Below are 26,438 nucleotides of genomic sequence, written 5' to 3'. Positions count from 1 at the left end.
TGTTCTGAAGGGCAAGTTCAGAGTGCTAGGATGGTTCATCACAGATAAATCAGACTTGGTCTAGAAATAGGAAGGAATCTCTTCCCAAGAGGCTGAAATCTACAGGATAATTCTCCTCATAGAGATAAGAGAGACACAGTTCATGTGGTGTAAGTAGCTGAAAAGAAGTTACTCACTGTTGGGCTGATGGGAAAATAAGGAGAAAATTCAGAATGAATGGACCAAACGAGTGAGAAAATCAGAAACCCAGGCTAGAGAATTACTGTGCAGGGATTTTGCCTGCATCAGCTCCACTTCGGAAGTCAAGGATTAAGCCCTTGAAAATACTGATTAAATGAATCAAGGCTGTTTAATATGAGTCCGTCTCATTGCCCAGAAAGACTGCAAGCTGCTAGAGGACAGGGTCCATAATATGCTAGTTGGTTGATTTTACTGCTCAAGATTCTATGCCTGGTTGCAGCAACATGGATGGACCTAGAGATTATCATACTAAGTAAGCCAGAGAAAGACATATATCATATTATATCACTTATATGTGGAATCTAAAAAAAAATGATACAAATGAATTTATATACAAAACAGAAATGGATCCACAGACATAGAAAACAAACTTACGGTTACCAAAGGGGAAAGGGGTTGGGGGAGGAATAAATTTGGAGTTTGGGATTTACATATCCACCTACTATATATAAAATAGATAAACAACAGGGACCTACTGTATAGCACAGGGGACTATACTCAATGTCTTGTAATAACCTATAAGGGAAAAGAATCTGAAAAAGAATATATATATATATATATATATATACACACACATATATATATAACTGAATCACTTTACTGTACACCTGAAACTAACACAACATTGTACTAAATCAATTATACTTTATTTTTTTTAAAAAGTCAGGAGATTAGACTATGTGCATTAAAAAAAAAAAGATTCTATTCCTGGAACAAAACATGGGAAGTGCTCTGAGTTTGTCCTTAATGAGGTCAGTTCACGATATGTGCTATGAGGACACACCTACTTTCATCATGATCAGAAACATGCCACTCCTATCCATATGTCTTAAAGATTTCATCTGCATTAGCCTGGGATATTTTTTTTAAATTATAAAACTTCAGTAGCTTGAATATTTATTTTTAGAATTTAAAGGTACAGCATCTTTTTTGGGTGATGCCCAAAGGTTTACACATTTGTCTATGTCACTACCTTCTGATGTAAACTGGGAAAAACCATTTTGTCTCTGGACCTCAGTGTTCTCATCTTTAAATTCTGGGTGCTAACTAGGTGATTGTCAGTTCCTTCTATCCTTGGATGAAGCAAAAATCTCTTCATTGATAAATGATGCTGTCTCCGAAAAAACAGAGTTCTTCCTTTTTGGAATCTCCTGCACTGAGCCACAGCTGAGGCAGAAGTTACACCTACAGGGTCGGTAAAAATGACCTCTCCATGGAATCTTACCTGGGATCTTTAATATCAGTTCTTAGCTGTGCCACTTGCTCCGTGTGTGAAGTTTTATAAACACTATGAAGTTTCACAGCATTCCTTTGGGTATTCCCTGAGTATTCTCAAATGCTGAGCTGGAATTTGGTACATGTTAATTGTTTTAAAAACCCACAGGCAACTCCCTGTTAAGTTCTGATCATTAATATCATTATATGGGTGTCTAAGGACCAGTTGAGTCTTATACCAGTAAGAAAACAGGAATTTTCTGCTCTGATCTTTGTAATAGGTCTTTTGAGATATGGCTGTAAATTCCGCAATTATACTATTTTTTATTCTTGGCCTTTTCTTTCCACCCTAGGAGGCCCAGACTCGGGACACATTTGAATTCCCTCTTCCTCAAAAGACCACCTTCAAAAGGGCAGCAGGATGGAATTTTTTCTTCTATGTGTTCATCCTGTTTTGAAGGCAAACACCACCTCCCCGTGTTTACTCACATTTTTCATCTAAAGGTGCTTCTTCCTTAATTGAAAAATCTTAATCCCCTGGGGGATTAACCACCTCATTCACTTTCTTCATTGCACAGCTCCCGGGTTGGAATGGAAAGGAAGCAAAATTTACCTTCTAGCAACATTTTAGGACTCAAAATAAATTCCGGAACCTGAAGTTGGAATTGACAAGGAAGCATATTTGCTGTTCTCTTTCTTTCCTCTATCCTTTAAGGGCACAATTAGTTGCTTAGTACTACAGGCAAAACATCCCTTTCAGTTGTTCTCAGAATCTAGTACTAACTCTAGTACAATCATAAACCAAATGTCTCCTTCACAAAAGATAATGTTGGCAGAATTTTTCTCCCTCTATTCTCTCTCTTCTATAGAACAGAAAGGGTATTAGCCATTTTATTCCAATGTGACATACAATCCCTGCCCTGCCTTAGCCCCACCCCAGCTATTCCTAATTTGTAACTAGTTGCAAGAAACTTACCCTAGAACCCAGGAGTATGTCAAGAGATGTCAACTGGTGTATCATAAAAATTTGGAAGTGTTTCTGAAGATGAAGAACAGGCATGACTGTGATGGGGTCAGTCTGTGCCCCCATCACCTCCAGAGACCCCGGACCAGACCCCACTCTGCTCTCTCCTAAAACGACAACACCAGCAGCATCTTTGAGGGAGAGGACATGTGAATCGTTGGTAGGCAGATGAGCTGAGGACAGTAAGCCTACAGGTCAAGTGGAAGGCTGCCTCCTGCATGGTGCCTGCCAGTCCTGCCTCCCTGGACTTGGACCTTGTTCCTTCATCTCCACATCTCCCTCTGCATTATTCCAAGCTACATTTCAGGAACGATGTAAGCACCTCCTAACACTCTTATCGTGTCAGTTATATGCCTTTGAGCTTTCAGTGCACGCATATTCTCTGCCCCACCACCGGCCCCTGCCCCAACTATATTGTCCTGCCAGGCGCTGCAACTTGGTCTTAGATGGCAGCCATTCCTGAGGGATTCCGACAGCCTTGCTTTCTGGAGCCTTGTTGTAATCTAAGATCTCCCCTCTGGAGACTGTCTTCTTTCACTCCCTGCTACGTTCCTGCTAGAACCACATCCTAACATCAAGGTATCTCTTTATCCAAGTTAAAAATCATGAAATAGGTGGGGTATTTACTGGTTGCTAAAAACCCATGGAAAAACTCTATGTTTAGTTATGTTATGTTAGTAGGTTTCAGCCATTCCAAAGAGTGAGTGATACCTTTTGAAAATCAGGGTAAAAATGCTACCATATTTGTCTAAGATTTTTATCACCTAAAATTAGATGCACTGATAAAATATCATATAAATACAGAAGCATAAAATATGTTCTCAGTCATACAGGGCCTGAGAATATTTGTCAAATAAAGACCCACCTTAAAACTTTCTTGGACCAAGGACTCAAATAAGAAGATAAATAAACACAGAAGGAGGGAGCAAAAAATATAGGAAGGTAAGGTAATAAAACACCCTGAGCAACTGTATCATTGCCATAAAAAAAAGCCACAAAAAGCTATGGGAAAGAAAGAGAGAAATTATAACCATAAAATCCCAGAAATAAAAATCTAGAATTGGACAATATGAACATGATGAAAGATAATGGAAGGGACCAAATGAACTTGTCTTCCTGGGAGAAAACATAGATATTGACAGGGGTGTATAAAAGTGAATATGAGCCCTAAGCTAAAGGCAACCATAACAACAAAGTAGGATGAATAAATTCTATGCTAATAAACCCATATCTCTTGGATGGAAAACTGGAAAGAAGAGATAAGAAATTATAGTAATGGAAAATGTAAAATAATATGGCAGAATTAATGTCATGTAATAAGATAATCTCAGACACAAAGAGAAGTCTCTTGTGATAAAATAAAAAATCAAGATGGGAGAATATACGCTCAATAAGAGACACACACAAACAAGAAGACATATAAAAATTGAAAAAAAGGAGGAAAAGATGTATCTGTCCAATATGAGCCAAGATAAAACTAGAAGTGCAGCCTTATTATCTTTAAAATGGAATTCAAGAAAAAGTTTTATAAGGGACCAAAAATAATTACATGCTGGTAAAAAAAACTCACTGAACAGGAAGATGTGACCATCATAAACATGCATTCCTAATAATATAGTCCCAAAGTTTTAAGATGTCCCAATGATTGAGCTGTAATTCTTTGAGGAGTGATCTTACACATCGTTTGAATGTCTTAAGAACTAAGGAAGCATTTCAGTGTCCAATTGGAGCTAAGTGAACACTTTTATACAACCTGAGGAAAGGTCCAATCCCACTGTGATATCCTTCTTGTGCAAAAGAGATTTCTATTTGATTCAAAGGACATATGGAACATATGGCTTATATGTGGACAAATGGGTATCATTATTTGATGGCTGTTAATCAAGTGTCTAGTTGTACTTTGATCAGTCACACATGGGTAAACGTCAACAAATTTAGTAATCGGAAACAATTTTATGGTCATATTTTAGTAAAAGAAGTAAAACAGTAGTTACATTAAGCAAAAGGAAGCAACATAGGAAACTTGCCCTTAAGTTTCAAAATAAGAGACTCCTTAACTATGTAAATGCCACATATCACATATGGCTTTTGTTGCATGGAATAAGTAGAAAGGTAAAATAAATGAAAGCAATGAGACCAACAATTAGGTTGAACTATGTGAAACTGATAAAACTGATGTTTTCCTACATCAAGAACTATTGAATAAGGCAATTTCATAGGGATCAACCCCATATAAAAGATAGTTGCTTATCTAACCTTCTTTTAATGCTATTCCTTTTCTTAAATATCTTTTAAGAAATACATATTTAAATATCTTTTAAATATATGTATGTATTTTGTATATATGTATGTGCCGAAGTGAGCACAGAATACATACGTACAAAATACATATATTTTAAAGACTCAGTTTGCAAAGATAAACGCCTCCATCAGGGATTTCATTTTTGCAGAGTCCGCAGCTGCCTCCTTCTACAGACCATCGCCCTCAGCTGAGAGGAGCATCCCAACGCTGAGTTCCTTGACCCTCTACCCACACCGAGACCCACAGCTGATGATGACTGGTAAGGTGTATCCAAGGGCAGCTCCTTTGCCTCAAGTGTGGGTGACCTTGCAATTTATGCTCCAGAGCCCTCTCCCTGTGAATTAGGCAATGGCTAGCCTGTCTGAGATCACTCTTCCTCTTCTCCTTGCCCTTCCAAATCACAATGTACACCCTCCCTTACAGGACGTTTTTCTGGAGAGCCATGCCCTCAGCAAATCACAAATACCAGAAACCCTGTCTCAGGCTCAGCTTCTAAGGAACCTGGTCTAAGACACCAGGCAGTGGGGATGGGACAGGTGGCAGCTGAGTGCTTTGAAACACCAGGGGCTCATTTTTCCTTAGTGCCTCCATCTGAACAAGGTGCAAACAATGCCTACGAAACACAAGCATGGTCTATCAATTCTAAGGGGCCAGCATGTTATTTTACAAGAGCTTTAAAACGAATCTTTCTCCAAATATACTTTTCCATGCTAAAAATGCCATCCAGCCTGCATCCTACTGCACATCTCTTTCGAATTAGCAAATTCTTAATTTTTAAGGTGATTTTATTAAAAGCATTACAATGAAAACTTTCAGCTAGATGGCAATATGTGGGCTTAGGGACAGATACATAAAAATTGGATTGTTCTTCTTTCCTGGAATAAATATACAAGTCAACTGCTTGTGATTATATCAAGTACATTTTTAAATGATAACTGACAGTGAGATAACCCAAAACATGCCTGGTTTCAAATGCCAGCCTGTCATTAAGGCATCTATTGTGTTGATATGTTCTTTTTGCCCTCTAGTGGAGAACCTAACAAAATATAATTAATACTTAATTTTTCAGAACTGCTTCTATTAAAATACCTGCTCACTGGCATTCTTTTTTTTTTTTAATGTTAAAAGTCCAATTAGTTTGCATTTAGCCATTTTAAACAGAATGTTCTTCCTGAACATATTATACAAATTCATCCATTTAGAAAACAATTTGGCATAGGCCAACAGGGCTCAGGTTTTGGTTTCCGGAAAAATCTCAAACATTAAAAACCAATTTTGAGTTTATAGAGGTTCTTCTCCTATTCCACCCACCTCAAATGTTCTCTTCTAAAGCATCTTAATAGTTATCCAATTCTCATTAACTCCAAAAGTTGTCAGAGAAGTTTTAGAATTAGGAGCAAGGCAGGTTATCTCCATGATGATAGAAAATAAATTACCTTGATTTACTCAGAAGGATTTCTAATTATGTAGACAGAACACAAACAGACATTATTAATGAGGAGGATAAAAAGAGGTTTTGCTTCCAAAAGTCAAGATGACTTTTTTCAATAAATGTGGCTACCTCAGTAAATTTTTGTCAGAGTTTTAGATAAACGATGGCTCTCTTAGCCACTAACCTTTGGAACTGTGGCTGCCAAAGAAGGTGGTTCACAATAAACCCAGGCTCTGGCAATCACTCACACTGGCCCTTGGGTGTGTCACTTGGCATCTTTAGTCTTCAGTTTCCTCATCTGGAAAGTGAAGGAAGTCAGGTGGCCTTGGTGGTTACTTAGTTCCTGTTCTGATATCTCCGTCCTATCCTGTCATTTAACCAGAAGGCAGCCTGTGATTCCAGAGGGGAGATGTCCAAGAGGGTGGTGATGCAGCTTCAGCGATAGATTTTTTTTTTGGGAAGGGGGGCAGTTTCTTAAGAAAAATCAGTCAAGTACCAGCTTTTAAGCCCATTCTGTGGAATCCTGTACACATTATTTACACTTTCTGAGCCTCAGTTTCTTCATAGGTAAAATAAAGGGGATAAAACCTACTTTATGATTGTTTTGAAACTGAAATAAAATACTGTCTACAAAGGAAGTGGCCTGTGGTCTACTTTTTATAAATATCAATTCCTCTTGCACAAAATCTTGGAGATGCCTCACCTCACTCCCTGCTTTCTTCTCACAAGTTCAGATGAGGCCAGAGAGGAAGAGCGGTCCAGCAGTCTTACTTCTTGCTAACTTTAAACCGTATTTCCCAATCCCAGTGGTTTCCTCAATACTCTGGCTTGCTTTCATTTTCTCAAGCTCATCCTGTTTCTTTTCTTTCCTGCCTGGAAAACTTTAACCATGCTGTTCCCTCTGCCTGGATGTCCAGCCCGGCCCCAACTTTTGCTTCCTTCCAAACCTCAGATGAGACATCATTTCCTTACTAAGCCTTTCCTGATTCATCACATGAGATCAGGACCTCTGTTCTATGTGCTCATAACTACTTGTTTTCTGCATAGCAGGTGTCACAACGATCATTTACAATGATTTTTTTTTTGCTTATTTGTTATATCTGTTTTTCCCAAATAGAGAAGAGGTACCTGGCAAAGGCCCTTGCTTTCCAATGCATGACCATCACAGATACGGCTCTTTGCAAATAAGGGGTACTCAATAAATCTTTGTGAAATGAATATATTGTGCTTTGTCAACTGCCAGACTCCAGAGTTCCTAGATTTTGTGTTGAAATTAAAAAGTTGCAAGATCTATGCTCTTTGTTATTGGTGGGGAATTAGGCTATTTGTTGGACAAGGATTTTGTAAACTTGAACCCAGTCACATAACTTAGTGTTCATTTTCTCCTTCTGAAGCTATGCCCAGTTATAAACTGCTTAGCTCAAAGGGGTGTTGCTTTATTCTTTATATATTTGTAGAAGATTTTTCACATCTTTAGATCTAAATATTTACAGCTTACATTAGAAAAGCAAGTTTTTATTTCGAAGCCCCTTCAGCCTTTGAAGCAGTTGATGAAAGTTAGAATTACTTTAAATTTTTCCATTCTCCAGCTGAGTCATAATCTGCTTTAACTTCTGTTGATTGATTTTGTTAAAATATCAAAAGAAACCTCAGAAAAGAAATCTCATTTCAGAAGAGCTACTAAAAAATTTAACTCATGTTGGAAATATGTCTTTAATATTAATATTTTAATTCATTTATTGAATTTCTATAGGTTCATAGGGTCAGTTCTCCAAGTAGCTATGCAATGATTGTACCAGTTAAGATAGTCTCAATAAAGGTAAAAATATAAACTTCACAAATGGATTAAATTTGAAAATTAAGAAGTAGGAGATAAAAATAGGGGAAAAAAGAATGAGAAAAATCAACATTAAAGGTGAAATATCCAAAACTTTTAAAGAAAGGATGGTCATGATTTAGGAAGCAGGCTAAAGCCAATTTATGGAGAGACCTGTCCCTCTGACCATCCTGGATACAAAAGTTTCTTTCCTTCCTTGGCTTCCTACCTCATTCATAGTCCGTGCACCTACCCCCTAATACTCTGTTATGTGAAAATAAAAGTCAGTAGGACCCAGTTCCCTCAAAGATGTGACTGTCTATTACAATCGTTTTTTTTTTTTTCCCTCCTATTTCTGAAACTGTGTACTTCTTGTTCATAATACATTTTCTAGGTAGATTCCTTACTATTCTAATAGATGTCTCACCCTTGGCTTATTATAAGTGGAATGATCCTTTATGTAGAAAAGACAAATAATGGATGGAATTGGGCTGAAAACACCACCATTTTGCTCACTGAACTCTCATTTTTCATCACAGAGAAGTTATATTTCCTTTTTATTCTCAATCTACAATCTCAAAAGCAGCTGTTTGGAAAACAGCCTAATAAAACGGATCAGTAAATATTCTGTTGACATATCATAAGGATAAAATACATTTCAAGTAAAATACTTCATCTTTCTTAGTAAAAACATAATTCTAATATAAAAGATTGTTATATTTTAAAATCTCTTTTTATGAAAAAGACACTTTAATTTCTTAAAAAGTAAATCATAAGAAAGTGCATGTTGGCAGCTGTGGTATTTTTTCAAAGAGAAATGACTTTTAATGATTGAAGTAGTGCACTGGAAAAAAGATATGTACCTCTGATTCAATAAGTCCAAGAATACTGGATGTATAAACACTCAACCCAATTGTAAATGCTACAAGCACATAGGTACAATTTTGACTAAGAACTCAACCTTACATTTTACAACTTACTCTAATAAAAAAAAAAAATCCTGTGACCTAAATATGTATATATACTACTTAACAGTTGTTTTTACTTACTAGGGGTTTTATGAGAACAAAATCAATTATAATCAAACACTTATAAACATGTCAGTATAAACAGTTTTTCTGTAAAGTTATTTTTCATAATGAAGTTCATTTTCTTGCTGAATCATTACAGAATTTAAAAAGCAAAAGAGGAAACTTTTGCTATCATGGAGGAAGCATGGACTTTTCAATGGAGTAAATACTTTAAGATCACTCAGGCCAGTGGAAGTTCTAAGTTTAGAAGTTCCAACTAAGTCCCATTGATTTGCATTTGCCTAAGATCTCCAGGTAATTCTGATGCAGTCAGCCCAGTTTATCTCCAAGAGTAAGAGTTTTGGAACCAAACCCAATATGCTACTATTACTGATGAGAAAAAAGAAACCCACAGAAGGTTAGGTTGTTTGTTTGAGGTGTTTCTTGTTTCTTAAGGTAGGATTGTATTGCTAAAAACTTCCCTCTTAGAACTGCTTTTACTGCATACCATAGGTTTTGGGTTGTTGTGTTTTCATTGTCATTTCTTTCTATGTATTTTTTGTTTCCTCTTTGATTTCTTCAGTGATCCCTTGGTAATTAAGTAGTGCATTGTTTAGCCTCCATGTGTTTGTATTTTTTACAGATATTTTTCCTGTAATTGATATCTAGTCTCATAGCGTTGTGGTCAGAAAAGATACTTGATATGATTTCAATTTTCTTAAATTTACCAAGGCTTGATTTGTGACCCAAGATATGATCTATCCTGGAGAATGTTCCATGAGTACTTGGGAATAATGTGTATTCTGTTGTTTTTGGATGGAATGTCCTATAAATATCAATTAAGTCCATCTTGTTTAATGTATCATTTAAAGTTTGTGTTTCCCTATTTACTTTCATTTGGGATGACCTGTCCATTGGTGGGAATGTAAATTGATACAGCCACTATGGAAAACAGTATGGAGGTTCTTTAAAAAACTAAAAATAGAACTACCATACAACCCAGAAATCCCACTACTGGGCATATACCCTGAGAAAACCATAATTCAAAAAGAGTCATGTACCACAATGTTCATTGCAACTCTATTTACAATAGCCAGGACATGGAAGCAACCTAAGTGTCCATTGACAGATGAATGGATAAAGAAGATGTGGCACATATATACAATGGAATATTATTCAGCCATAAAAAGAAACAAAATTGTGTTATTTGTAGTGAGGTGAATGGACCTAGAGTCTGTCATACAGAGTGAAGTAAGTTAGAAAGAGGAAAACAAATACCATATGCTAACACATATATATGGAATCCAAAAAAAAAAAAAAGTCATGAAGAACCTAGGGGCAAGATGGGAATAAAGATGCAGACCTACTAGAAAATGGAATTGAAGATACAGGGAGGGGGAAGGGTAAGCTGGGACAAAGTGAGAGAGTGGTAGTGTATATATGGACATATATACACTACTGAGCCAAATGTAAAATAGATAACTAGTGGGAAGCAGTTGCATAGCACAGGGAAATCAGCTTGGTGCTTTGTGACCAGCTAGAAGGGTGGGATAGGAAGGGTGGGAGGGAGGGAGATGCAAGAGGGAAGAGATATGGGGATATATGTGTATGTATAACTGATTCACTTTGTTATAAAGCAGAAACTAACCAAATAAATAAATAAATAAAGCTAAAAAAATAGAAACCCACAGAAAAAGAGTGAAGTATGTGACACAATAGCATTTATGTAAATTTAATTATAGACACACAAAATAATAATGCAACTTTTGAAAGAAAATATACTAAAAAAAAAAATGGAAACAAAAAAACACTTCAGTATAGTTGCCTAGGGGAGGAAGGAAAGCAAAGTGAAAAATCAGAATGAAAGAGAATACATATGTGAATAAATTTGGAGGGATTAAAAGTAATGAATAGATTCTAATAAAAGAAAAAAGACTATATTAGATGAGAGTATTGTCCTACTAGCTATGTTGATGGATTATTTCTTTACTCCAGCACCGAAATTCTACAAATAATAGACAGCATGTTGAAAAATATATAAAACTGGGTACTTAAGGTGGAATGTGAAAGTTTCATTTACCAGTTGATCATGGTAACAATTCTATGCTAGAGATTCTATTTTTATTGCTATTTTATAGGTAAGGAAACTAAAGAAAGAGTTTGAATTGCTTTTCCAAATACAGACATAAAACAATTCATTTATTCAACCAAATTGTCAGTAACTGATATCTTATTATAAAGTCTGCAGACAAACTTTAAGCTGTATTTCACTATAGGTATACCCACTGATCAAATCAAAACACCTGCTAATGAGAAGGCTCAGTAAAAATAACTGAAACTATATCATTTTAAAATATTTATTGATTGATTAAAATGGTTTGTTACATTAATACACCTATAAAATATTTACTTACAAAAAAGCTTTTTTTAAATAAAATTATTTTTAAAAATAGAAAAAGACATTGGTATACTTAAAAAGAACATTTCTGGGAAAGATCAAGATGAATGGTCATCCTATATAGGAGTATACATTTTCCTCTCTCTGTGGGAGACCTTAAAGTCTTGCCCTAACATCTAGCAATGGTGACAGCAGCCTGGGCGTCGGCACTAGGAGTGGTCATGACCTTGGGGAGAGAGCAGTGAGCAGTGGCTTGAAGTGAGATCTTAGTTCCCTGCCCAGGAATTGAACCTGGGCAGCCTGGGTAAAAACCAGGAATCCTAACTGCTAGTCCACCAGGGGATAGTGGCTGGAACTAGAGCCACCCTGGCTCTTGTCCCCCTTGAAAACAAGAATTTTTCAAGGAGACAGAAGCTGTAAAAATAGGCACAAAGTTTATTATTAGAGGCACAGCACAACATGTGGGAGAGCACACAAAGAAGCAGTTTATTTAAGACAGAAGCAAGGCAGAAATACACATCCAGAGAAGAGTGCAGGTGTCCTCCTGAATGAGGAGTGCACTAGGGAGGTGATTTAAATCACTTATATAGGGCAGTTCTTCTGGGTCTTTGTTTACCTCTGTCCAATCATCTCACTTAGTTTCCCACATCTGCCCTGGCCCAGGGCCCTCTCCGATATGTGTATGCATCTTTTAGCCAAGATGGATGCCAGTGTTGGGGGGCAGTCCTCTGGGAGATTGACAGCACCCAGAGGGATAGCATCCCCTGCTTTTTTGACCCCCAAGGAGCCTTTCTGCACATGTGCAGTCAGGGAGGTCCCCTTGACCCCAAGAATGATAGATGTGGTCATCTTATCCCTTTACTCTAGCAGAGCTCAGCTCCTGCCATTAACTTTTTCCTTGAAGTTGGAGACAAGCCCCAATTTACTCAGCTTGACAAATTCCAGCTGCTCATCCCCAGAGCCCATCTACCTCTTACCTCAGACAGGGCTGAAAAGTGTTCTGGACAGGAAGAATAGAGGTGGGAGATGAATAACTACCTCTCTCCTGCTCTGAAGGGAAAGCTAGAGTGGAAGGGATTTTCAGAGGCTACTCCAGAGACAAGCACTGAAATATTCAAATTGAAAGTGCTGGAAATATAAAAAATAACATCCTGTCTCCATAGCCTATGGTTGTGCTAAATAAAAGGTCAAAAATGTAGGTGGGATAAGAAAAGAGGAAAAGGTGCACAAAGCTGAGTACTTCTGTGAGTACCCACTGTGAGTACTTCTGAGTACCCACTGTGAAAGTGGGCCGGAAGAGTTAGAATTTGGGTTAGACTAAAAAGACAGGGCTACCTCAGAGATTGTGAGAGTGGAAGACAGAATAAGTGAAGCAGAGGCTGGAGAAAAGGTTAAACATTTGGGAGAGCGATAAACTTCCCACAGATGCACGTTATATGCACGTAGGTTTTCTCACCTGAGGGTCAAGAAAGTAGCTGAGACCCCATGACGATGTATTAATGGGGCCAGAGAAGAGGAGTCTTTCTAAATGAACTGAATTCTTAAAAACAGAGAGTGGGTGGCACTAGACCTGAACACAAAAGATGTGTTGTGGGTGGTACTTTATTAGCTTTGAAGATAAACCTTTTTAAATGCATTGCAAAATGGAGGAAAAATTGGCAAAATGACTCTAGATGAGAGACAATTTTAAGATAGTAGCCTCACACACCCAGACACAAATTCCTTGGTAGCTTTATTTTTTCAGCAGTTATAGGTAGCAAATCATAATTATTAAAAATAAAGAAAATTCTCTCTATTTTTGATAGCCAAAGTTTTGGTTTTCAGGATCCCGGACTTCAAATTTAGATCAGAAACATGGTATGTGTGGATATATATTTTATAAATCATGGAACCACACGTGTCATCTCAGACCCTGACATTTTAATACCAGCCTCTCAACTTTAAAAAGCCTGTCCCTGCTTCTCTTGGCCTGAGGGCTCTTTCTGAGGAGGAATGCTCCCCTCCCCAACCTCAGGTTGTCCAACTCTGAGTTGTCTGCTCTCCACTGGCTCCCAGAATCCCTTGGGAAACTCAAGCTCCAGTTATCTACAGTGGCACCTTGCTTGGTGATACACCCTTTATTTTACCCGTCTCAGTCTCTACTACCTTAATTGCTATTCCTTAGAACCTCCCAAATTAACTACTAATATATGAATCCTTTTCTCAGGGAAATCCAAACCAAGATATGACTGATTCTCATTACTTGGCGGTAGTTCTGTCCCATAAAGTAACTACAACCATGGAATTAGCAAATCCTGAACCATAGCTCTGAGAAGAAATACAGGATTGGGTTCCTGTGAGCTTCTAATTACATTTTCATCAGACATCACCTTGTTTACCTTGTCTTCTGTTTAAAGACATCTGATTTAATATATATTATTGATTCATTAACTCTGAACTCACAGCTAACAGCACCATAACTCATGCCTGAAGGAAGCTTACCTGACATGCACATTTTCTCTGTAAGGCACATCCATCACAACATTCTCTTGCATTTGAAACACTAGACAGCACTGCAGCACTAGGCTTAGGGGCCATTTAAAATAGCAAAATCACCAACAAAAAAGCACAATAATTCCAAACACGTGGGACCAGATGGTCCGTGAAAAGAACCATTACTTATAACGTAAGAAAAACAAAACAAAACATCACCTTGTTCACCTCAGCTGGGAACATGTGCACAGGTCAATCAAGTTTTCCCCTGTTCCCATATGTCCACACATGACCACAGAAGTGCAGTGAGTACTGACATTTTAGTGAGTAGGCAAGTTCACAAATATGGAATCTTGTGGAATTCCCTATGGCAAAGGGAGCAGGAACAGAAGAGGAGAGAATATGTAGAGTCTCTAAGCTGATGGTTCTGAGATGGCCTCAGAATTTATCTGCTCCCAGAATGTAGGTATCAATAGCAATACATGCTATAGATGCTCCCATACATGCTATAGATGTTCAGGATTAGCTGACCTAGAGCCAATAAAGTCATGTCTTGCAGGTGAAGAAAGAAGGATGCAGTGATGTATTATAGGATTGATGGTCATGTACCAGCCAGAACTGAGGACACGCCAAAGGATATCAGCATTCACATACAACAGAGGAAGGTCAGAGACCTCCTGGTACCCTGAGGTTTGGGTTTCTAATAAGGTTGTGCTAGGAGCATTTGTTTTAGGGTTAGTGGTAGAGTTTTTAGTAGTGTTATACATTTTAGAGAGTGAGAAGGTGGAGATTGTGTTTTAGTTTAATGGGTTGGGAGATTGGGTTGTTTACGATATAGGGGATTTTGGGTCTTTTAATGAGGAAGCTATGGGAATTGCTGCTTTATACAGTTATGGTACTTGATTGGTGATTGTTACAGGTTGGTCATTGTTTATTGGTGTTGTGGTTATTATGGAGATTACTCGGGGTAACTAAATAAGAGCATACCAAGGGTAATAGTGATAAGGAAAGATAAAAAGTAAAGCTTGATAAGGGCTTGTTGGTTTGAGGTTAGTATGGAAGCCTTTAGTTGAATAAAGGCTGTAGTTTTTGGTAAGATGATTTCTAGTCAAGTTAGGTCTAGTAGGGAGGTTGCTAGTTTTTGGCTTATTGATAGGTTTAGGTGAGGGGATAGGCGATGTATGATTGTGGGGAAATATCCTAATAGAGTGGAGAATTTAGTGGAGTTTGAGGGGTGTATATATTTTAAGTTTTGTGTTTTGAGGTTGATTTCGAATGCAAGAATAAAGCCTAAGGTCGTTATTATGAGAGCGGTTAGTTTTAGATGTAAGGGTATGGTTATTAAGGACGTGGTCATTGGAGGAATATTGTTGGATAGAATGAATCCAGCGAAGATGTTTCTGATTAATAGACGTTTGATAGGGTTAGTTAATAGGGGATTATTTTCATTAATGTTCATGAAGGGAGGGAAGTGAGGTTGTCCTAGTAGTGTAAAGAAGATGATGCGAGTGCTATAAATAGCTGTGAGGGAGGTAGCGGTTAGAGTTAATAATAGGGCTCAGGCGTTGGTATAAGACGAAGTGGCGGCTTCAATGATGGTCTTTAGAGTAGAATCCAGTGAGGAATGGTATTCCTGTTAGTGCCAGACAGCCAATGATAAGGGCAGTTGTGGTGAAGGGAAGGGCTTTGTATAGTCCGTCCATTTTTCAAATGTCTTGTTCGTTGTTTAGGTTATGGATGATAGAGCCGGAACATAAGAATAATATAGCTTTGAAGAAGGCGTGTGTGCAAATGTGTAGAAATGCTAGGTAAGGCTGGTTGAGACCAATTGTTACTATTATTAAGCCTAGTTGGCTGGAGGTAGAAAAAGCAATAATTTTTTTGATATCGTTTTGGGTGAGGGTGCAAATGGCTGTGAATAAGGTGGTGAGGGCTCCCAGAGAAAGAGTTATTGTTTGAATGAGTTTGTTGTTTTCTATTAGAGGGTGGAAGCGGATAAGTAGGAAAATTCCTGCTATAACTATTGTGCTTGAGTGGAGTAGGGCTGAGACTGGGGTGGGACCTTCTATTGCTGAAGGGAGTCAGGGGTGAAGTCCGAATTGGGCTGATTTTCCAGCTGCGGCTAGTACGAGTCCTATGAGAGGAAGGTTTAAGGAGTTTTGGTTGAGTATGAAGATTGTTGTAAATCTCAAGTGTTTATGTTAGATAGAAATCATGCTATTGACATAAGGAATCCGATATCTCTGATGCGATTATATAAGCTTGAAGGGCGGCTGTGTTTGCGTCTGTCCATCCGAATCATCAGCTGATGAGTAAGAAGGATATAATGCCTACTCCTTCTCATCCAATGAAGAGTTGAAAGAGATTGTTAGCTGTGATGAGGATAAGTATAGTGATGAGGAAGAGGAGCAGGTATTTGAAGAATTGGTTGATGTGGGGGTCAGAGTGTATATATCATATTGAGAATTCTATGATTGATCATGTGATGAACAGTGCCAAGGGCATGAACGTGAGTGAAAAGTAGTCTATTTTGAAGCTAAGTGTTAGTTTAAGGGTTTGGATGGTAATTCAGTGTCAATTTGAAATAAGTGCTTCTTGGTTTGTGTGAAGATATATTATTGTTGGGATTAGGCTAGTGAAGAAGGTGGAAAGGACAATATTTTTTACATAGTGTTTGTACTTATTGCTTTTGTAGAGGTTTGTGTTGGATATTATGATTGGGGCAGTTAAGATTAGTAATGTGAGTAAAGCAGAGGAAGTGAATAGGTTTATTACTTTTATTTGGAGTTGCACCAATTTTTTGGTTCCTAAGACCAATGGATAACTGTTATCCTTTAAAAGTTTGAAAAAGCCACATTGTTAGGTGTGGAGGCATGAGTTAGCAGTTCTTGCAATACTTTTTTGGTAAATAAGAAGTTTTGGTCTTCTGTCACTAGTTTCACAAACTAGTGTTTTTCTTAAACTATATTTACAATAAAGGGGACCTAGGACAATTTTGGGGTTTAGTGATAGAAGTAGTAGGAGAATGACGTGTAGGGCTACTGAAGCGTGCTCTCGCGTGAGGGAGGGGGTGAGGTTGTTGATATGGTGAGTATGTTTGCCGTGTTCTGTTGTGATTAGCATATACAGGGAGTAGAGGGCAGTGATTACAATATTTGTTCCTATTAGGATAATAGTGAGGTTTGATCATGAGAAGGCTGATACAACCACGAGTAGTTCTCCAATCAGGTGGATGGTGGGGGTTAGAGCGAGGTTTGTGAGGCTTGCTAGTAGTCATCAGGTGGCTATTAGTGGGAGAAAGATTTGTGGGCCTCGTGCTAGGATTATGGTTTGGCAGTGGATTCGTCCATAGTTTGAGTCTGCCAGGCAGAATAGTATAGAGGATGTGAGGCCATGGGCGATTATTAGAGTGGTAGCTCCTATGTAACTTCAGGGGGTTTGGATAAGGATAGCTGCGATAACGAGTGCTATGTGGCTAACTGAGGAGTATGCGATGAGTGATTTTAGGTCTGTTTGACGTAAGCAGATAAAGCTGGTTATGATTATTCCTCACAAGGAGAGCATGAGGAAAGGGTAGGCTACATGTTCTCTCAAAGGGTTAAGCATTGATGTAATTCGTACTATGCCGTAACCTCCAAGTTTTAGTAGTACAGCTGCAAGGACTATTGAACCTGCGATAGGGGCTTCTACGTGTGCTTTGGGTAGTCAAAGGTGTAGTCCGTACAGAGGTATTTTTACTAGGAAAGCTATTATACAGGCTAGTCATATGAGAGCATTGGATCAGGAAGTGGATAGTGGTTGGGCTCAGTGTTGTAATAATAGGAAATTTAGAGATCCTGTTGTATTTTGCAGATATGTTAATACTACTAATAAAGGGAGGCACCCGGTTAGTGTGTAGAATAGGAAGTAGAGTCCTGCATTGAGTCGTTCTGCTTGGTTACCTCAGCGAGTAATAATAATGAGAGTGGGGATTAGTGTGGCTTCAAATATGATGTAGAATAGGATTAGTTCTGTGGCGGTGAATGTTATAATTAGGAGTGTTTGTAATATAATTAGTATTGTATATAAAGCTTTTTTCAGATGAGTGGTTCTTTGAGAAGGTGGGATTGGCTTGCTATTAGTATCAAGGGAAGAAGTCATATTGTTAGGATTAGGAGTGGTGTGGAGAGGGGGTCAGAGAAGAATGTTAGGGAGTAATTAAGGCTGTTGTCCTTGAGTTGATTGAGGAGGAGTAGGCTGGTAAAGCTGATTAGTAGGCTATGAGTTGTGGAACTAATTCAGATAAAGTTGCTTTTTGATAGTCAGGTTAGGGGTATTAGTATGATAGTGGGAATGATGAATTTTAGCGTTGGAGGAGATTGAGGCTTTGTACGTAGTCAGTGCTGTATGTGTCGTAGATTATGACTGGTAGGGCTAGTCCAATGGCTGCTTCACAGGCTGTGAATACTAGGAGAATAATTGGCATCATGCTGGCCAAGGTGAAGTGTGAATTTAGGATTGTGAGGGCTGCTAGGATGAAGAGTGATACCATTATACCCTCTAGGCCGAGTAGTGCAGATATTAGGTGGGATCGGTATATTAATAGGCCTACAAGAGATATGGTGAAGGCTATCAGGATATTTATATGGATTAGAGACATTTGGTAATTGTGAGTTTGAATCACAGTCTAGTGGGTCGAAATCACTTGTTTTGTTTTAAACTAAGTACCATATTTGTCTCATTCTAAGCCCTTTTGGGTTCATTCGTAGGCTAAGCTGGCTGCTAGTAGGGAGATTAAGAATAAGGTTATAGTAAGTATTGTGCTTAGGTTGTTTGTTTGGGTTGCTCAGGGGAGGGGAAGTAGGAGGGCGATTTCCAAGTCAAAGAGAAGAAAGATAATCGCTACCAGAAAGAATTTTATGGAGAAAGGTAGGCGGGCAGATCCTATAGGGTCAAATCCGCATTCATAAGGGCTTGTTTTTTCTGCATACATGTTTAGTTGAGGGAGTCAAAAAGCGATAAATACGAATAGTAAGGCTAGTGTTGTATTTGTTAGTAGTTTTAATAGGAGATTTATTGTTCTTTTTTGGAGTGTACCAAAACTAACTGATTGGAAGTCAGTTGTACTTATTAATACTAAAAGGACTATGAACCTCATCAATAGATAGATACGTAGAGAAATAGTCATACGACATCTATGAAATGTCAGTATTAAGCAGCAGCTTCGAAACCGAAGTGGTGATTTGATGTGAAGTGGAATTATATTTGGCGTATGAAACAAATGATGAGAAAAGTGGATCTGATGATGACGTGTAGTCCGTGGAAGCCTGTGGCCACAGAGAAAGTGGACCCGTAGATTCCGTCTGAGATTGTGAATGGGGCTTCGTAGTATTCTGATGCTTGGAGTAGGGTAAAATAAAGGCCGAGTATGATTGTGATGAAAAGGGCTTGAAGTATATGTTTGCGGCTTCCTTCTCTGAGACTGTGATGGGCTCAGGTGATAGATACACCAGAGGCTAGTAATACAGAGGTGTTAAGGAGTGGGACTTCTAAAGGGTTTAAGGGGTGGATGCCTATTGGTGGCCAGCATCCACCTAGTTCGGGAGTGGGGGCAAGGCTTGAGTGGTAAAAGGCTTAAAAAAAGCCTGTGAAAAATAGGACTTCTGATAAGATGAATAAGATTATTCAGTATCGAAGTCCTTTTTGGACGGTTGGTGTGTGGTGGCCCTGGAAAGTGTTTTCTCGGATGATGTCTTGCCATCATTGGCACATTGTTAGGATGTTTGTGAGTAAGCCCAAGATTAGTAGAATTATTGAGTTGAAGTGGAATCATATGATTAGGACTGATGTTATAAGAAGTGCTGAGAGAGCTCCTGTGAGGGGCCAAGGACTGGGGTTTACTATGTGGTATGAGTGGGTTTGGTGGGTCATTATGTATTGTCATGCAGGTATAAGCTTATTGGGACAGTGAATATGTAGGCTTGAATTAAGGCGACAGCGAATCCCAGGATGGTTAACAGAGTAAGAATGGAGAATGTGATGAGAGCTGTGAATAGGCTGGTGCTTATTAGTGCAAGAGTTGTTTTTCCAATTAGATGTAATAATAAGTGGCCTGCTGTAATGTTGGTGATTAGTCATATGGCTAGTGCTACTGGTTGAATAAGTAGGCTAATAGTTTCGATAATTACTAATATGGGAATGAGGAAAGTGGGTGTGCCTTGTGGTAGAAGGTGGGCTAAGGATGTTTTTGCTTTGTTGCGGAAACCTGTAATAATGGTGCCAGCTCATAGAGAAATAGCCATTCCTATGTTTATTGAGAGTTGTGTGGTAGGTGTAAATGAGTGGGGTAATATTCCAAGAAGATTTGTGGAGGCAATAAATAGAAGTGAGATAAGTATTAGAGATGAGGTTTGTCCTTTAAGGTTATGTGTATTTATTAACTGTTTTGATGTAAGTTTGGTTAGTCATTGTTGAATGGAAATTGTGAGATTGTTAATTAGTTGATTTGGTGTTGGGAATAACATAGTGGGGAATATAATAATTAGAGTGATGATAAGGATGCCTAGTATTACTGGGACCATGAAAGGGGTAAATAGATTTTCGTTCATATAATGTTTCAAGGGGTTTGTTGTTTTTGTGTTTTGGTGAATATTAATTTGGGGTTGGGGGAGTAGAAATGTTTGGAGATCTTTAGTTGGAATAGTGTGAAGAGGGTTAGGAATATAGATAGGATAGTAAGGAGTCATGTTGATGTATCTAGTTGTGGCATGTCATTAAGGGGAGCTTTGGCTCTCAATCTTTAACTTAAAAGCTTAACGCTAGTTCAGCTTCTTAATGAGATTATAGTATGGATGCAGATCATTTTTCAAAGTTCTCTAAGGGTACTAGTTCGAGAACAATTGGTATAAAACTATGATTTGAGCCACAGATTTCTGAACATTGCCCATAGAATAAGCCTGGTTGTGTTGATATTAAGGTTGTTTGGTTTAGGCGTCCAGGGATTGCATCTATTTTTAGGCCTAGGGAGGGAACAGCTCATGAGTGTAGCACGTCTTTGGAGGAGACTAGTATTCGGATTGTTATTTGTATAGGTAAGACTATTTGATTGTCCACTTCTAGTAGTCGTAGTTCTCCTGGTTTTAGGTCTGATGTTGGGATTATGTAAGAGTCGAAGTTTAGGTGTTCATAGTCGGTGTATTCGTAGCTTCAGTATCATTGGTGGCCTATTGTTTTTACAGTCAGAGAAGGGTTATTAATTTCGTCTATTATGTAGAGGATTCATAGGGAGGGTAAGGCAATTAGAATTAAAATGGTGGCTGGGAGGATAGTTCAAACAGTCTCTACTTCTTGGGCGTCTATTTTGCTGGTATGTGTTAGTTTGGTTGTAAGTATTATGGTGATGATATAGAGGACTAGGGAGCTAATTAGGAAAATAATTATTAATGTATGATCATGGAAGTGTAGGAGTTCTTCTATAATGGATGATGTTGCATCTTGGAAGCCTAGATGAAAGGGATATGCCATGGAGATATACAGAATTTTCCCTTGTGACTTAACTTTGACAAAGTTATGTAAGGCTTTACTAATATCTCATTTATAAAGAAAGACATAGTTATTATGGTGTTGGCTTGAAACTGATTAGAGAGGGTTCAATTCCTTCCTTTCTTGATCATTTTGGGTTGACATATGCTGGTTCTTCAAATGTATGATATGGTGGAGGACATCCATTTAGTCATTCAATGTTTGTGGAGGTGAGGTCTACTGTTAATACTTCTCGTTTGGATGTAAATGCTTCTCAGATAATGAAAATTATTAGTATAACTGCTGTTAGTGAGATGAAAGAGCCTATTGATGAAATAGTGTTTCATGTTGTGTAGGCGTCTGGGTAGTCGGAATATCATCAAGGTATGCTGGATAAGCCTAAGAAATGCTGTGGGAAGAATGTTAGGTTTACACCTAATAATATAATTATAAAGTAGATTTTTGCTCATGTTGAGTTAAGTGTGTATCCTGAGAATAGTGGGAATCAGTGGACAAACCCTCCTATGATGGCGAAGACAGCTCCAATTGAAAGTACATAGTGAAATTGGGCGACTACGTAGTAGGTATCATGGAGAACAATATATAGTGATGAATTAGCTAGAACGATGCCAGTTAGGCCACCTACTGTGAAGAGGAAAATAAAGCCTAGGGGTCATATTAGATCAGGGGATCATTTAATATTCCCTCCGTGAAGTGATGCTAATCAACTAAAGACTTTTACTCCTGTGGGGATAGCAATGATTATAGTGGCTGATGTAAAATATGCTCGCGTGTCGACGTCTATACCAACCGTGAATATATGATGAGCCCATACAATAAAGCCTAAGAACCCGATAGAAACTATGGCTCAGACTATTCCCATATACCCGAAAAGTTCTTTTTTTCCTGAGTAGTAAGTTACAGTGTGTGAAATTATTCCGAAGCCAGGTAAGATTAGACTATATACTTCGGGGTGGCCAAAGAATCAAAATAGGTGCTGATACAGGATTGGGTCTCCTCCTCCTGCAGGGTCAAAGAAGGTTGTGTTTAGGTTCCGGCCAGTTAATAGTATGGTAATTCCGTCTGCTAAGACGGGTAGTAATAGGAGTAATACTGCTGTGACTAGGACTGATCATACGAAGAGGGGTGTTTGGTATTGGGTTATAGCGGGTGGTTTTATGTTAATGATAGTTGTAATGAAATTGATAGCTCCGAAGATTGAGGATACAATGGCTAGGTGTAGAGTGAAAATGGTAAGGTCTACTGAGGCTCCTGCATGTGCTAGGTTTCCGGCTAAAGGGGGATATATAGTTCAGCCTGTGCCCACACCAGCTTCAACCATTGAGGATGCTTTTAGTAATAGGAAGGAAGGAGGAAGTAGTCAGAAGCTTATGTTGTTTATATGGGGAAAAGCTATGTCAGGTGCTCCAATTATTAAGGGAACTAGTCAGTTTCCAAACCCACCAGTTATGATAGGTATGACTATGAAAAAAATTATCACGAAGGCATGGGCTGTTACTAGTACATTATAAACTTGGTCGTCTCCGATTAGTGTGCAAGGTTGACCTAGTTCAGCGCGAATTAATAAGCTTAGGCCCATGCCTACTATTCCTGCTCAGGTGCCAAATAACAGGTATAAGGTGCCAATGTCTTTGTGGTTAGTTGAGAATAGTCAGCGATTTATGAACATAGGTAAAATGGCCGAGTTGGTATTAGACTGTAAATCTAAAGGCAGAGGTAGAGTCCTCTTTTTGCCAAGTCCTGTGGTGAATGTTCATCTTGAATTGCAAATTCAAGGAAGCAGCTTCAATCCTGCTGGGACTTCTCCCGCTTTTCTTTTCTCGGGGCAGGAGAAGTAGATTGAAGCCAATTGATTAGGGTATTTAGCTGTTAACTAAAAGTTTGTGGGAGATGTATCCCTCCAATCTAGTGAGGATTTAGCTTAACTAAAGTGTTTGATTTGCATTCAATTGATGTAAGGTATAGTCTTGCAATCTTTATTAGGCAGGGGTTAAGTAAATTATACTTGCTTAGGCCTTTAAAGGCTCTTGGTCTGATTTAACCTAAACTCCTACAGGAAGATGGAGAGTATTGGTGTGAGAGGTAGGAGTATTGTGGATATTATGATTGCTGTTGGTAGAAGGGTTATTTGTTTTGTGGAGTGAAATTGTCATTTTATTTTTATGTTGTTTGTAGAGGGGAATAGGGTTAATGCTGTGGAGTAGGCGAGGCGTATGTAGAAATATAAGTTGATTAGTGCTGTAATGGCTATGAATGTTGGTATAATAAGAATACCGTTTTTTGTTAATTCTTGAATAAGTATTCATTTGAGTATGAAACTTGAAAGTGGAGGGAGTCCTCCTATGGAGAGTAGGGTGAGCATGGTGAGGGTTGTGGTGTTGGGTATTATGTTTCATGTTTGGGGTAGTGATAATGTAGTGGTGGTTGAGTTTTGGATGAATAACATGAACATGGTGAAAGTTATTGTGATATAGATTAGTAAGTTTAGTAAAGTTAGGGTTTGGTTATATAGTAGGATAGTTGTTATTCATCCTATGTGGGTGATTGATGAGTAGGCCATAATCTTTCGGAGTTGTGTTTGGTTTAGTCCACCTCAGCCTCCAACTAGGATAGAAAGTAAAGATATAATTAGTATTAGATGTAGGTTGATTGATGGTGAGATTTTATAGAGGATTGATAAGGGTGCAAGTTTTTGTCATGTGAGTAAGATTAGGCCTGTAGTTAGGGGAATGCCTTGTGTTACTTCGGGTAATCAGAAGTGGAAGGGGGATAGTCCTAGTTTGATAGCTAGGGCCATTGTTATTAGTATAGATGCTGTTGGGTTGAATAGTTTTGTGATGGTCCATTGGCCGGAGTGTAGTAGGTTAATAATGACTGCTGTTATGAGTAGCGTGGATGCAGTAGTTTGTGTTAGGAAATATTTAGTGGAGGCTTCTGTGGCTCAGGGATTAGAATTTTTTATTATGATGGGGATAAGGGCTATTGTATTTATTTCAAATCCAATTCAGGCAAATAGTCAATGAGAGCTGGTGGTTATGATTACTGTTCCTAGGATGAGGGCTATTAGGATAATGATAAGGATGGATAGATTTATTAGTATGGGAAGGGTATAAACCAACATTTTCAGGGTATGGGCCCGATTGCTTGTTTAGCTGACCTTACTGTAGATTATAGTGTAACATGGTAGCACAGAGAACTTTGAATTCTTAGGGGTAGGTTCGATTCCTATTATTCTAGAAATAAGAGGGTTTAAACCTCTATTATTTACTCTATCAAAGTAACTCTTTTGTCAGACATATTTCTTGTCTTTTATGTTTGAGGGGGAATGCCTGTTATTATAATAGGCAGTGAGACGTGTCATATACAGAGGACTAGTGTTAGGGGAAGGAAATTCTTTCAGAGTAGGTGTATTAATTGATCATATCGGAATCGGGGGTAAGATGCTCGAATTCATAGGAAGGATATTGTGAGCAGTAGTGTTTTGTGTTTTGACAATGAGGATTTTTATGTATAGTTCTGGTGTGTAGGGGTTGTGGAATGCTCCTAGAAATAAGATAGTTGTGAATATATTTATTATAATGATGTTGGCATATTCTGCTAGGAAGAATAGGACGAAAGGGCCTGCTGCATATTCTACATTGAAGCCGGATACAAGTTCTGATTCTCCTTCTGTTAAATCGAAGGGGGCTTGGTTAGTTTCTGCCAGGGTGGAAATGAATCATATTATGGCTAATGGTCATGAAGGAAAAAATAATCATAGTTGTTCTTGCGTTGTGGTTAGTGTGGATAAGGTAAAGGAGCCGTTTATTAGGAGTACTGATAGGAGGATAATGGCTAGTGTTACTTCATATGAGATTGTTTGTGCTACTGCTTGGAGAGCTCCAATTAGTGCGTATTTTGAGTTGGAAGCTCAGCCGGATCACAGGATAGAGTAGACAGCTAGGCTGGATATTGCTAGCACGAATAATATTCCTAGGTTTATGTTGATGAGAGGATATGGTATGGGTAGGGGGTTCATATTGTGAGGCCTAGGGTTAGGGTAAGTATGGGTGCGATGATAAATATAGTGGTGGAGGATGTAGCTGGTCATAGGGGTTCTTTAGTGAATAGCTTGATTGCATCAGCAAAGGGTTGGAGCAGGTCATGTGGGCCCATGATGTTTGGTCCTTTTCGGAGTTGTATATAACCTAGGATTTTGCGCTCTACTAGTGTTAGGAACGCTACAGCTAAGAGGATAGGGAGGATGAGTGTTAGGATGTTAATTATAAACATTTTGTTGGGGAGAGGATTTGAACCTCTGGGTGTAAAAGTTTAAGTTTTATGCAATTGCCAGACTCTGCCACCTCAACAAAGCCCTGGTCTTGGGCAGATATGATTTGCGCTTATTTATTAAGCTGAGATTAGATCATTAATTGTTTGAAGGCGCTTATTTGAAGTTGGTCTTATTTCTCTTGTCCTTTCGTACTGGGAGAAATGCATAATAGATAGAAACCAACCTGGATTACTCCGGTCTGAACTCAGATCACGTAGGACTTTAATCGTTGAACAAATGAACCCTTAATAGCGGCTACACCATTAGGATGTCCTGATCCAACATCGAGGTCGTAAACGCTATTACCGATATGGACTCTAGAATAGGATTGCGCTGTTATCCCTAGAGTAACTTCTTCCATTGATCAAAACTTTGGATCAATAAGTGATATTATGCTTTGGCTAGTAGGCCTAGGCTTTAATCACTCGGAGGGTTTTTTGTACTCCGAGGTCACCCCAACCGAAATTGTCAACCCATATAAAGCTTTGTTAGCCCTTGGTGGTTTGGGTTTGTGATTTTGGGGTTGATTAATTGAAGCTCCATAGGATCTTCTCGTCTTATTTTGTTATCCCCGTCTCTTCACGGGGAGGTCAATGTCACTGATTAAAAGTAAGAGACGGTAAAACCCTCGTGTGGCCATTCATTCAAGTCCTTATTTAGAGAACAAGGGATTATGCTACCTTTGCATGGTCAGGA

The 26,438-nt window shown here is 38.5% G+C and overlaps 1 protein-coding gene across 1 annotated transcript in view; it reads right to left on the bottom strand.

Annotated features, from left to right (window-relative positions):
- MLIP (muscular LMNA interacting protein) overlaps positions 1 to 26,438 on the bottom strand; it is a 151,842-nt gene that overhangs the window by 5,295 nt on the left and 120,109 nt on the right. The window lies entirely within an intron of this gene.

This window comes from Delphinus delphis, chromosome 10, assembly GCF_949987515.2.
Source record: "Delphinus delphis chromosome 10, mDelDel1.2, whole genome shotgun sequence".
NCBI classification, from domain to species: Eukaryota; Metazoa; Chordata; class Mammalia; order Artiodactyla; family Delphinidae; genus Delphinus; species Delphinus delphis.
Note: the sequence above shows the minus strand (reverse complement) of the source record. Positions and strands in the feature narration are given on the sequence as shown.